General features: G+C 33.9%; 1 long non-coding RNA gene across 1 annotated transcript in view; it reads right to left on the bottom strand.

Moving 5' to 3' along the window:
• Positions 1-14685, bottom strand: part of LOC137642529 (uncharacterized) — a 99443-nt gene that overhangs the window by 43960 nt on the left and 40798 nt on the right. The window contains exon 2 of the long non-coding RNA XR_011044802.1: positions 11518-11556. This is a non-coding gene — a long non-coding RNA (uncharacterized lncRNA). The remainder of the gene's footprint in view (positions 1-11517; positions 11557-14685) is intronic.

The following is a 14685-nucleotide window of genomic DNA, read 5'->3' as shown; positions in this document are numbered from 1 at the left end:
CTGTACCATGGTCTTCCACTGTCTTGGGTTAGAGTTCTCTTGCTTGAAGGTATACTCGGGCACACTATTCTATCTCGTTTCTCTTCCTCTTGTTTTGTTGAAGTTTTCATAGTTTGTATAGGAAATATTTATCTAAATGTTATTGTTCCTAAAATATATTATTTTTCTTTGTTTCCTTTCCTCACTGGGCTATTTTCCATGTTGGGGCCCCTAGGCTTATAGCATCTTGCTTTTCCAACAAGGGCTGTAGCTTAGCAAGTAATAATAATAATAATTAAGGTCATTAGCACCTAAGCATTTTCATGTAAACAACAAAGATAATATGTGAGAGAGAGAGAGAGAGAGAGAGAGAGAGAGAGAGAGAGAGATTAAGTGTACGAAATCTTTGCATAATGGCCATAGCTACAAATTAAATCTCGCCTTTTCTAGCAAAACTTTAAAACTGTTCTTCCAATAAGTCATCTAAATATAAAATCTCCCTGAATGTTAAATAAAGTTATGACTGAGATTAATAATTAGGGAAGTTTGTAGAAGTTTGCAACACTGAAATTGATAAGAAAATTGCTAAAAGAAGTTCTCGTTCCGTCAGTCCTCTAATAAAAACATAAACATTCGATAAACACCAAGATTCCACAGCATACATCACATATCAGGGTACTTAAAGCTTTGTTAATGAAAGTTTCATAAATAAAAGGAACAAACAGGGAAAACAAAGCCATAGCCATGACATGAGTCGGTTAGAAAATAAGCATGTAAAGCAAAAGAAACACTAATAAGTAACAATGCATTGACGGAAACATAAACTGAATTAAAAGATCATTACAACATTAAAACGAAAACAAGAACAAGGGGAAAAAACTGTCAACTGGAAAGAATGAATCTACATATAGTTTTCGGCGTCAAGCACACCACCACCCCACCACCAGCCCCAGAGCCCAGGGCATCGAGGCAGAAGTAGAAGAAGTAACGAGAAGAAGAAGTTTATGCTTACAGCTCCACCTACTAATAAGTGCGCCGAGATGAACAGCACCAGGAGGGAGTTGTATATGAAAGTCAAAATCCCCGACAAGGAGATCATCTTTGGTTGCTCTTGAGTGTGACGTAACAAAACAGTATAAATGTGGGAGGGGAAGTCACAGTGCCCCAAGGGCCAGTGCCTCCAGAGTGGTCGAGAAGGTCCTCATCAGACGGTGCACTTCGCACTCGAAGTAATCCTGAAATGCCGTTGGTGTTGGTTTAATATTCACGATTTACTTCTTTCCAAGACCCAATAATGAGAACTGCAACTTCGGAAGGGGTGAAAATCACTTCACATGTCAATGAAGGACGGGTATTTATACCACACACTTCTTTATCAGATTACTTTTTCTTTCGTCTCTCCCCCTTGCCGTCAGGTCACACCAGACATCCAACAATCTTTGAGCGCGATTCCTGACTGCCACCTTTTCTCACGAACGCTAAAACAGTGACCACCAGTCAGATGTTCGGGAAGCACAGACGATCTCCACAACGAGCCACTATTCAGGAATTGAAAATGAGCCACCAAGCAGTTTGAGATAGAGCAATTCCTTCAGATGGAGAGAGAGCAACGACCACAAGCCCTTGACGGCAAGGAGGGAGAAACCGAACGTGAGCCAAGGTGCTGTTGTGCTCCGAGCTGGCAAACACACACTGAATAAGGGGCTGGTGAGGCTTGTGTTTGGGATACGACGAGAGAGGAGAGAAGTGGAAGAGAGAGGGAAAGGGAAAGAGTGAATCAAGCACAGAAGTTATGTTTTCAAAACATAAATAGGGAGTTGGTAAAATAAACACTGCTATCGTTTAGACATTACATCCGTATCAAACTTCAAGATAGATTTTGCCAGTATCATATTTTATAAGAAACCATAATATTGTGGCTATCCGATTTTTCTAATCTTGAAAACAGCGCTGACAGATATGCTAATCAGGGAAAAGCCAAGTCAGAACCTTTCTACACATAAACTATTGGGCAGCACAGTTGAACATTTCCATTTATTAACTATTTACAACCAATTTCAAGCCTGCTTTCAGCTTGAAAGACCTACATCGTGACGTCAGCTCATAATACACTACCCAACAAATAATCCAAATAAAAATATCAATTATTGATAAATGGATAAAAACCCAGCAATATATGATCAGTAATGATTTAGAAAATTAATTTTCTTTTAAATATAGGCCTCAATTATATCAAACTTTTCCATTAAAATTAATTAAACATTTCTATATGACCAATTGAGTGCGATCATCTCCAAGCAACTTCTATACTGAACATTCTTCGCCACTTTACTAGAAAAAAACGAAAGAAAACAACATTCTTTATCATATAAAACTATGCAAAACCCAGTCATCTGTGACATTTATATTACATTATTCTGTCATAACGTCAACCTCCTTATCTCTTCTTGGCTCTTTCTCCCAACTACTGAAGTATTTGATGCATTCATCTTCTCTGCTGATACTTTTCCCCTTTATAATCGTAAAACCCTTATACGTTCTGAAACAATTCTAATAGCTATGCAACTCTCATCAAAACCATATATTCTTCGATTTCCCCTTTTCTAGTCTCTGAAACAATTCACAAAAAAAAAAAGGATTGCTACAATTATCTGTAGAAATACTAATCTCAACCGGAGCTATCTTTCCACATTTGCTAACCCGATTACAATCCTTATGAGACTTTAAACTCACTTGCGGTCTTCATAAACGTGACCTGTGGCTTGTCATCCTAAACGAACTGTGTTTGAACGGTAATTTCTCATTAACCACAAATATCCCATGATGTCGAATTCACTTTATCTTGTTTATAATTTACACCTGAAGGTAACTCTACAATAAGAGAATTTTCTTTAGGATTGGTGCAGCCTAGACAGTGCCATATCTGTACCCTACAGCATGTTACACATTTACCTTGAGCAAAGGCCATTAGGTACCCGTCAAGGGTAATTAGACCCCATACTTAATTCTAGTGTTCCGGCCAAGACAGAAGCAATTGCCACACAATTGTCTTTGGAGGTTAATAATACACAAGTTAAAGCGATTTCGACAAGGGGCTTGACTTTTGATTATAATAATTTTATCTGTTCAAGCGTATATTCTCTCATAGAAACGAAATACTGGGAAAACTTTAAAAAAATATATATATATACAAATATATATATATATATATATATATACATTTATATATATACATATATATATATATATATATATACACATATATATGTATATATGTACATATATATATATGTATATATATACATTTATATATATACATATATATATATACATATATATATATGTATATATGTACATATATATATATGCGTAATAATCACAGGAAAACGTGATGCTCAGATGCAGAAGAACCACAGGGAAAATGAAAATACAGAATATACACTTGAGTCCTGACTAGTTTCGTGATACTGAGGAAGTATCACGAAACTAGTCAGGACTCAAGTGTATATTCTGTATTTTCATTTTCCCTGTGGTTCTTCTGCATATATATATATATATATATATATATATATATATAATATATATATATATATATATATATATATATATGTACATATATACATATAAATATATATATATATATATAAAAGGGTACCCAATAAATCTTGATTTATTTTCCAGGAATGTGAACATATGACAATGAGATGTCACATAAATCCATACATTCAAATTCTACCTACTTTTCTTTCATAAGTAAAACTCAAATTTTCCAGAACTTTCATATTACCTTCAGAGTTAATTTCAGAGCTATGATCTGTGTGAAAAAAAAATCCTGTTAGAATATCCTGCAAATGTCTTGGAATTAGTTGTAATAATTTTCTGAAATTCAGGATTTCAACAACTACTGCTTGGCAGAAATTTACATTTCGCGTTGTGAATTTTATCATGTAATTATTAATTTCTTGAATTAGGGTTCCTAATATTCGGTATTTAGGAACAGTTGGGAATTAGTATAAAATATAAACCCAAAATAAGAGCTATTCAGGAACAGCTAATAATCATAAAATGTAAAACCAAAATAAGATCTATTTAGGAACAGCTAAAAATCATCATAAAATATAAAACCAAAATAAGATGTACTTAGGAACAGCTGATAATCATTACAAAATACAAAACCAAAATAAGACCCAAGATATAAAACTGGAATGCTGAAATATTAACGATCCTTCCCTTATTGGTAGAATCCTTTTCAAGTACATTTCAGTACTAAAACAAAAATATCAAATAGACTTGACTGGAGTCGAAATTTCTCAGAGGCGGTTCAGTACCAGAAATTTACGTACTTCATGACTTCCGGCTTTTTAAAATACCTATTCAATAACCCAGGTCACTTTCCTTTATCTTTAGTAAATGATGGTTTTACTTTTGCCTCTTTTAGCCCTATGTCACATGAAGGAGTCTTCTGAAGATATAAAGATTACATTGAGAGAGAGAGAGAGAGAGAGAGAGAGAGAGAGAGAGAGAGGAAATCTCAACTTGATTATTGTGAATTTTCTTTACCGCTCTCTCTCTCTCTCTCTCTCTCTCTCTCTCTCTCTCTCTCTCTCAGATTTCTATGACATGATTATAAAAGCTCCAAATCTTACATAACACCGCAGATTTATTTGTTTTTTTAATTTCATCAAATTGACGACATTCCCTACCAACATAATACTGTCGGAGAATATCACAGATCACGATTAATCTAAGAGTCATCCACTATGTCTGATTGCCCATATGCTCACCCTATTTCATTTCTCTACGTCTAAAACAAATAACTAAAAATCAACTTTCTGCAGCGATGAAAATTGATTAATTAGTGTACCTGATCGTTGCACCTCTACTAAATTTCTAACTCACCCCTTATTCTTAATTCCGTAACAGTATATTTAAAGATTATCATCACCCCTTCTCTTCTTCTTCCTCCTTTTATCACTATAATTCTTCCCTAATATAATGACCGTTTAGAGACTGATTCTATGATATCCCCTTTGAGATTTACTCAAAACTGATGAAGGGATAAATTATACAGTTGGAATTTCATTCATCACCTTTTCATAACGATTTAGATTTCATTTCGTTTCATTTCATTCAAAATGTATGACAACAACAAAATGAGTGATGAGTGAAATCATATTTTGATTAGGAACAAGCATGTTCTACAAACAAAAGCGTAAGGGAAGAGAGAGAGAGAGAGAGAGAGAGAGAGAGAGAGAGAGAGAGAGAGATTCTCTGAGTCAGAGATCTTCAACGAAAAAGATTTGACAAAAAGAACTTTTGAGGAATGCAGCAGCAGCAGCAGCCGACGTCTGACGACACACCCCTCTCCCTACCTGCAAGGTCGATGCCATAAGTCGAGGAAGATGCCACGTAACACTGTCACCCATTTCATTATTCACTTGCTTATTAAATGACTGACGCAACATCCACAGACAAAAGCCAACATAAGTTAAAAGCTTAAAAAAGATCTCCAACTATTCTGAGAGCTCATAGCACGGATGGACACTAGCCGAACTTAAAAAAAAGGTATGTACCTGTAGTAAGTTAATTACTTTCATGAGAGAGAGAGAGAGAGAGAGAGAGAGAGAGAGAGAGATGAAAATCAAGTCGTCAGAATTAACCAGAATGCTCTCGTCAACAACTAAGCAGAGAAGAAACAATATGGACTATATACAACTGGTGATTAGCATATCTTTCTGCAAGCATGAACTATAAGGCAGCATATGCCCTTAAATACTTTCCTCAAGGCACATCACAACGCATAATATATCGCAAACTTATAGAAGGTGTAATAAATTCTCGTAATACTTCTATTACTACCCCCTTACCTAATAGAAATATTCAACTAACTATAGCTCTTACAATACGATTCCTAAATATGCCTTAAATCTTGAAATCCCAGAAATCATGAACTCGTCATTCTGAGGCAAAGCGATCACTTACAGGGCCACAAGACTTCCCCACCAAATCTAATCTTTCAAAAAACCATTCACCCTCGTTGAGACCCCAACATACTATACTCACCACATGGGCCATGTGGGGCATGAGGGGAAAAGGGGCACGGGCGCGGGGATGGGGAATGTCTACGGGGTTGGGGGAGAGGAGACAAGGAGATGTTGTCTAAGGGGAAAATGAGGCTGACTAAAGGGGAAGAGAGGGGAGAGCAGGCCAGGTAGAGCCCAGCTAGAGCGAGTACAGCTAATTTTAGTAAGGGGGGCGACCTTCTCTCCCTGCCTCTGCCAACTAGAACTCTGCAACTTCAATCTCTACTTTCCCTCACTTGTGAATGTCCTTGCGAGAAAAGCCTTGCGTTTTCCCCTGGTCTAAAATGTAGTTATATCACTTACATTGGTGATTAATCTTTTATTTTCTTCATTCTTTTTTATACAGACTGTGGGTAAACAGAGGCTTTTAAACACAGTACGCTATCACAACGGCCCCCTCGTGCAGAAAAACAAACAAGTGATAAAAAAAACTAACAAATTCATCAGACCAATGCCGTTACTCATCCATATACCAGGCACGTCGATATGAAAGAGGACCCTTAGAAAGATCCTGGCTGAACACTGAAAGGTGCTTTTGACTATCAGGTTAACCAGGATCTTTACAAGTGGAGATAGGGGGAGGGGGGAGAGGGGGTTCTTAAGAGAAACAGCAGTCAACAGTCATCGGCCTTGGAGAGAATCGAGTTCATGTCGGAACTCTGGGCAATATAAAACTAAATTACTCCTGCCACGGAATAAAAATAGCAATAAATCAAATGAAGAAAGACATCCTGGAATCTACAAGTGTGTGATTGTCTAATACAAAGCTGCTTCTTAAAAGGGGAGTGTTACAAATTACAACGAATATATAATGAAAAATGTATTAACACACACAACTCTGAGATGTTAAGGCTTCCGCGCTCTAAATTTTATAAGTAATCTAAAGAGAGAAAGTTCGAAACTAAATGGCATAAATAACCGATTAAATATTAACTTTGATACGATGGGAAAAAGTCCGTGACTTGAAAGTTAAGCAATAATGGCTATACTCAGTTGGAAGTGAAAGGAAAAGTAATTCTATAAATAAACGGAGCTCAATAGTACGAATATATTTTAATTAATAACCGGCCATAAAAAAAAATCTAACACTACACAAGAGAGAATATAATGTAGGAAGCTACAACATACTATTGATCATGAACATACTATCATTCATGAACAAATCAAGACGCTTACCTAAGAATACATCCATTAAGTTTTTAGTTTTGTAAACATACTCGTAATTTCCTTGAAAGAGATAATTTATAGTTGGTGGGAATATTACGATTTTTAAAATTAAAATAATTCTACAATCATACGAATGGATGCAGCAACCAACACAATTTGAATAAGGAAAAGTACCAATACTCGGGAACTAGGAAAAGAGGATTATATGCATTTCACTTTAGAATAATGACTGAATAATGACAACAATCAGGCAAATCAACCCAAATTGAAACATAATCGGTCAAGAACCAGGGAAACTAAGGAAATCGCTCGAAAAATAGACAAAACTTATGACAAAATAAAGGTAAATGGAGGAAAAAACGTTAATGAGAAAAACAACTATATTTAGCGCCAATTATTTTAAATCTATGGAATCGATGACGAACCTTTCTAATACAAGAAGTTATTATCATTATTACAAGCTAATCTACAACATTAATTAGAAAACCATTAACGCCCCAACAGGGAAAATAGCCAAGTGAGGAAAGGAAATAAAGAAACATAGAATAGGTTGCCAGAGTGTACCCTCAAGCAAGAAAACTCAAACTCAAGACAGTGGAAGACCATGGTACTTAGGCTATGACACTACCCAAGACTACAGAACAATGGTTTAATTTTAGTGTCCTACTAGAAGAGCTGCTTACCATAGCTAAAAAGTCTCTTTTACCCTTACCAAGAGGAAAATAGCCACTGAATAATACTGTGCAGTAGTTAATCCCTTAAGTACAAAAGAATCTATGTTATTTTAGCGTTGCCAGATGTAAAAGGGAAGATAAGGATATGTAAAAAAAAATAGGCCAGACTTTTCGGTGTATGTATAGACAAAGAAAAAATGAGCCTGAACCAAAGAGAGGGCTCCAATCTAATACTGTTTGGTCAGTCAAAGGACTCCAAAACTCTCCAGTGGTAGTATCTCAGCGGGTGGCTGGTGCCTTGGCAAACCTTCTACCTAAATCTTCAAGTATTTTTCGTTTCGTAGCTTAAAAGACTAAAGCGTTTCACGCGTACAGTGCTATAATCAACACATTTGCCACATTAGCTGGTCTAACACCAAACGAGAATTTTAACAGAATCACGATATAACACACATTATGAATTTAAAATAAATAATATCCAGCAATTATCGGAAAATGACAGTACAGTCACATTAATAAGGATGGCAGTGAAACTTACTAAAAATATATATAATTTTTCTGAGACGCCTAAAATTTACAAAATAGAGTAGAAGGCAAGGCAAAGAAAAGAAAGAGTATTTCACACGGCACCAACGATAATTCAGCCCACAAAATCCCACCCATCCAAAGAAGAGACTCGTGCAAAATGGTATCCTATTCCTATTTCCACTCAATAGGGTACATTCTCCAAGTATGCCACTAAGTTCCTTACAGCAGAGAGAACAAGTGTGTGGTAGACAAGGAATAATACCTGGCCATACCAAATGTTAGCCGATTAATGATAAACCACTTAGTCAGGGCAATATCTTTAATCAATTATACCATACTGATAATTTCTCTCATTCATCTGTAGCTGATTATGAAAGAATATTTTTGACGACATCAGAGTGCATCAAAGCTAAATGGATCAGATTACTGAGAAAAGAAAAGTTTTGAAGGTTTAAAGGTCACCCATGAATGACAGAGGCAAGGGAAAGTGAAATTGCCCAATCAAGCAGGACACTGTCCTTAAGACTGACCATATAAATATATATATATACACACACACACACACATATATATATATATATATACATATATATATAAGGGTGTGTGTATATACACACACACACACACACATATATATATATATATATATATTATATATATACATATATATGGGTGTATATATATATATATATATGTGTGTGTGTGTATATATATATATACATATATATATAATATCTATATAATTTATATGCCCAAGCCCCTCCCCACCCAAGTTAAGACCAAGGAGGGCCAGGCATTGGTTGCTGATGCCTCAGCAGATAGACATATAGGCTCCCCCAAACCCATCATCCTTAGCTCACAAGAATGGTGAGGTTGCAGCGACCAGAGAAACTAATGAGTTTGAGGACTCGAACCCCAGTCTGGTATTCACCAGTCAGGGACGTTACCACATCGGCCATAACAACCGATCAGGAGGACATTGAAAGCCGATGCATACAAGTTACGGAATAGCGTTCCTTTCAACAGTTGCCAAGTTTCACAAAGATAAGAAACTAATCATCATATAAATATTTGTCACATCTCAAAGGGTATGCAACTTTATAGATAGAATTTCAATCAGGTTTGTGAAACAATAACTCCATAATACTTCGCAAAATACTTCTTTCTTTTACGTTTTTTTTTCTTTCTTTTTTTTACTCCAGATATCTACTCCGTTGCCATTTGTACAGCTAGAAATGTCAGGAAATTTTCCCGACATATGCTATCAGTGTGCTTTTCTTTGACATCAAGGACTTGGTTCTAGAGGTTACTAATACAAAATTGTCTCAATCTCATACAAGAGGGATATTTTGGTTGAGATACAAGGCGTATAAAAATCATTTTTTAGCAAAAAGGGAATATATATATATATATATATATTATATATATATATATATATATATTATATATATATATATATATATATATTACAGCATTCTACAGAACTAAAGGTTTACAGTATATAGACAAAAATGGCAGACTATGTATTTCGCATGATTAATTCACAATCAATAATCATAAATCTATGATTTTGTTCTTATGGATTTTTTATTTTCCATACACGTGTATATATATATATATATATATAATCACCACTACCATCATCATCTCCTCCCACGCCTATTGACGCAAAGGCCTCAGTTAGATTTCGCCAGTCGTCTCTATCTTGAGCTTTTAAATCACTACTACTCCATTCTTCATTTCCTACTTCACACTTCATAGTCCTCAGCCATGTAGGCCTGGGTCTTCCCATTCTTCTGGTGCATTGTGGAGCCCAGCTGAAAGTTTGGTGAACTAATCTCTCTTGGGGAGTGTGAAGAGCATGCCCAAACCATCTCCATCTACCCCTTATCATGATCTCATCCACATATGGCACTCGAGTAATCTCTCTTATAGTTTCCTTTCTAATCCTGTCCTACCATATAACTCTCAATATTCTTCAGAGGACCTTGTTCTCAAATCTACATAGGATATAAAAGGAGAGGAACCGGCTATGCAACTGCACATGCTTGGAATCATGTTAGATACCACTGTACCTAAACTATAGCTTTAAACCTTACTTACCATACCAAAAGTGGGTTGATGCATCAAATCCTCATTTACAACTTGGTCTTTACTCATTTTTTTAATGAGTAAAGGCACATTTGCACCGACTCGCAGGGGTCCCTTAATAGCTAGGAAAAGTTTCCTAATAGCTGATTGGTTATAATTATTTCATCAAACCAATCAGCGGGTAAGAAACTTTTCCGAGCTAAAAGGGCACCCCTGCGAGTCAGTGCAAATGTGACTCATTAAAAAAATAGTGCGAGGTACATATCACAAATACGTATTGTCAAGGTTATCTGATAACATTCTGTAGCCTACATCCCCTCAAACCTACAAGGGGAGGAAGATTTAATGCCCCTGTTAACTGAAGACATGGTATGGGTAGGATGAAACCCCAGTTGTGGAACTCGAAATGATTCTAACCATATACAGTTAAATATTTTATTTTCTTCTTTTATAGTTTCTATTGATGAGTGGATGAAGCATTGGGCCGATAATGGTTAGAGGCTCAAAAGTCCAAAGACGTTATCATCAGAATTTCTTTCTATTTTGAATGGTCTATTTAAATGCTACAAAAGTACTAACCGGCCTAAAAATTGTACACATTTGCGCATACCTGTTGGAGTATATCTGTTGTAATTATTATAGACATAATAAGTTTTTATTTGATTAATAAAATTCTGACCACGGGACAGATTTGCTTTGAAGAAATTACTCCGTCAAAATTACAAAATTTAATTTACTCAGAACACTTGAATAAAATATTTTCTTATGCCAATGTTCATGTGCTACCTGTGTGTTTCTAATCTGTAACTTTTGAGAAGTCTACTAAAATATTCAATGAAGAACATCTTACGATTAGATGTATAAAAAATTTTCATCAAAGTCTTAAGAAAAAGTTAATTAATTAAAATAAAAAGATATCCTATCCCACTCCACATTAGATAAATGGAATAAAACGTTTTCCATAAAATGAAGTAGAGGAAACCGTTTTTACTTACCGCAAACTTGATCATTGCTCTTCAATATACTTGAAAGACCTGAAAAAGACAACGAGAGTGGAAATTAAAACAATTTCATTGCCTAAAAACTACAGAATTTTCAAAACACAAATTTCTAATGGGATTAAACTATGCAACGTACTATAACAATTGTTAATTTGCTCGCTTTGTCCGTACTATGTTATCTCAGTTTCTTATCTTTATCTTTTCAGATACATGCTGGTCTTCTTAATGAAAATATAATAAAGAATTATAATCAGGAATGCTTGATGACTATTACAGGTCATAAGTTAGACAAATTACCCTCCTCTATTCCTCTTAGTTTATTTTTCATTAAGCATTATTAAAACATTACTTGATATATGTTAAATAATTTTCATAACATTTGATTGACACACGGTATTATTTTATTACTGACTAATCAAAATTAATCTAATCGCTATGATTTACGCCTGCATTAAAGTAATTAAAATTATCATCTTTATCAAAATTATCTTTATTAAAATTACTGCAAACCAAATTTATCTTGAAATAAATCTTCTTTACCATACCTAAGAAGAAACTTTATATGATCTGCAATAAATCATTTGAAAAAAAAAAAAGATATGAATAACTAAAGGGAATATTAATAGTGATGAATACTAGAAGCAAATGAAATTTCTTCAGCAATTAAGTCTATCAAATCTATGAACAGCCTTATCCATAGTAGTAATCAATTTGAAAAAATAAATCTGTTCCATAATTCAGAAAAGACTGTGTAAGTAGTTAAATAAATCATTGCAATTTATGAATAAAATCAACTCTTTCCAATAGTTTGTGCATGATAAGGAATTCTATCACCTGTGGTTGTCCTCAGAATTATGTTGGTTTTATGGACATTTGTCATGAAGAGTAAGCATTGCTGTCAAGTGCATGAAAAGTCACCTGACCTTGACAGGAAGTGAATGGTAATTATCAAGGGAGTGAATGGTAATTATCAAGGGAGTGAATGGTAATTAACAAGGGAATGAATGGTAATTATCAAGGGAGTGAATGGTAATTATCAAGGGAGTGAATGGTAATTAACAAGGGAATGAATGGTAATTATCAATGGAGTGAATGGTAATTAGCAAGGGAATGAATGGTAATTATCAAGGGAGTGAATGGTAATTAACAAGGGAGTGAATGGTAATTATCAAGGGAGTGAATGGTAATTAACAAGGGAGTGAATGGTAATTATCAAGGGAGTGAATGGTAATTATCAAGGGAGTGAATGGTAATTAACAAGGGAATGAATGGTAATTATCAAGGGAGTGAATGGTAATTAACAAGGGAATGAATGGTAATTATCAAGGGAGTGAATGGTAATTAACAAGGGAATGAATGGTAATCATCAGAAATCTATTCATACAACATTTATGAACACTTTCATAATCTAAAAATCATCTTTTTTAAGACTTGATATTGCTACGGTGCTTAATGAGGCATATAATTAAGGTTGTATTACATCTATACTTTGAATATCTGCAAGCAGTACAGTATATATATATTTTTAACCATTTCCATCACACGCCTTAGGAATATATTTCACACTGCAACTCCAGGCCATTTTTGGGTATTAGAAATTCCTCAAAGTTTTTTCCAAGACCTCTAGCGCCGTAATTTTTCTAAGCAAAAGAGCTTATTTTTGTATACTTTATTCGGTAGGAGATTGAACCTTATTCTACAATCATCAAAATTCCCCTAAATTATGTATAATGTAATTTTAAATGTTTTTACCTAATTCCTCTTAGCATGAAAACTATTACCGGTAAGAATTTGAATCTTATTTAATTGTGTAACTGAATAACCTCCATTTTTAATTATATAAAACTGTAAATATTTTGTAAACATCTTATACAAAATAACAAATAAAAACGAAGTATCCTTTTTTTAGTTGTCTTATCAAAGGAAAATACTAAAAGGAAGAAATTCCATAGAAATAGCTATTTATGTTATGAAATATTTTCTACAATCAAATACATAAATAAAGGAAGTGAAGTTGTTGCAATTATGAAAAAGGTTAAAATGTGTTACTAAAATGTTAATCAAAAGATTATGAAGAAAGTATAATTGTTTAACAATCTGTTATCGTAAACCCGAGTAAATTTCGTTCCCATTGAGATACACACACACACACACACACACACACACACACACACACACACACATATATATATATATATATATATATATATATATATATATATATATATATATACATATATATACTGTATATATACATATATATATACATATATATGTATATATATATATTATATATATATATATATATTTATATATATATGTAGATAGATAGATATATATGTTTATGTGTATATATATATATATATATATATATATATATATATGCGTATATACATATATACATATATATACACACACACACACACACACATATATATATATATATATATATATATATATATATATATATATATATGTGTGTGTGTGTGTGTGTGTGTGTGTGTGGGTGGGTGTGTATGTGTGTGTATATTTCTTATAAAACTTGAGTAAATGATTACAGAAAACTACGTATCTCTTGTATTGTCTCGATAGTAACTGCTAGATTACGTAACAAAAGTATTGAACTGTCTGAGTGTGACTTTACTTTTAATATTAAGCTAAACAGTTAACCTCATTCCCGCAATGTGAGAAGAATTTAGAATATGTTACTAACGTGGTAATTATAACTTTGTTCTAGGTTAGAGTTTGATGTTTTAAAATTCAGAAAATCAACCAGAATAAATTATTTGAAATGCTCTAACAGAGTTCATTTAGCCCCACGGCTCAGTTTTTAGTATAATAAGTCAAAAGATTAAATAATTCTATAGCAACAGAGATAGAATTGTAGGATTTATTACATAATTAAATAAGAAGTATAAAATGAAGATCATTCAAACATATGCATCAACAACATTCCTTACAGAGGAAGAAATATACATTTATTATGAACACCTATAGATATCTTTGACAAAACGTAAGACTTAAATTACATTTGTTTTGTATGATTTTAATGCTAAAGTATATCATAATAAGAGAGGAGACTCAACAGTAGGTAAATTTGGAGTAGGCACAAGAAATGACAGAGGAGACATGCTTGTAGAATTTGACGAAATAAACAATCTA

The sequence above is a fragment of the Palaemon carinicauda genome, chromosome 6 (assembly GCF_036898095.1).
Source record: "Palaemon carinicauda isolate YSFRI2023 chromosome 6, ASM3689809v2, whole genome shotgun sequence".
NCBI lineage: Eukaryota > Metazoa > Arthropoda > Malacostraca > Decapoda > Palaemonidae > Palaemon > Palaemon carinicauda.
This window is presented reverse-complemented; position numbering and strand designations above follow the sequence as displayed.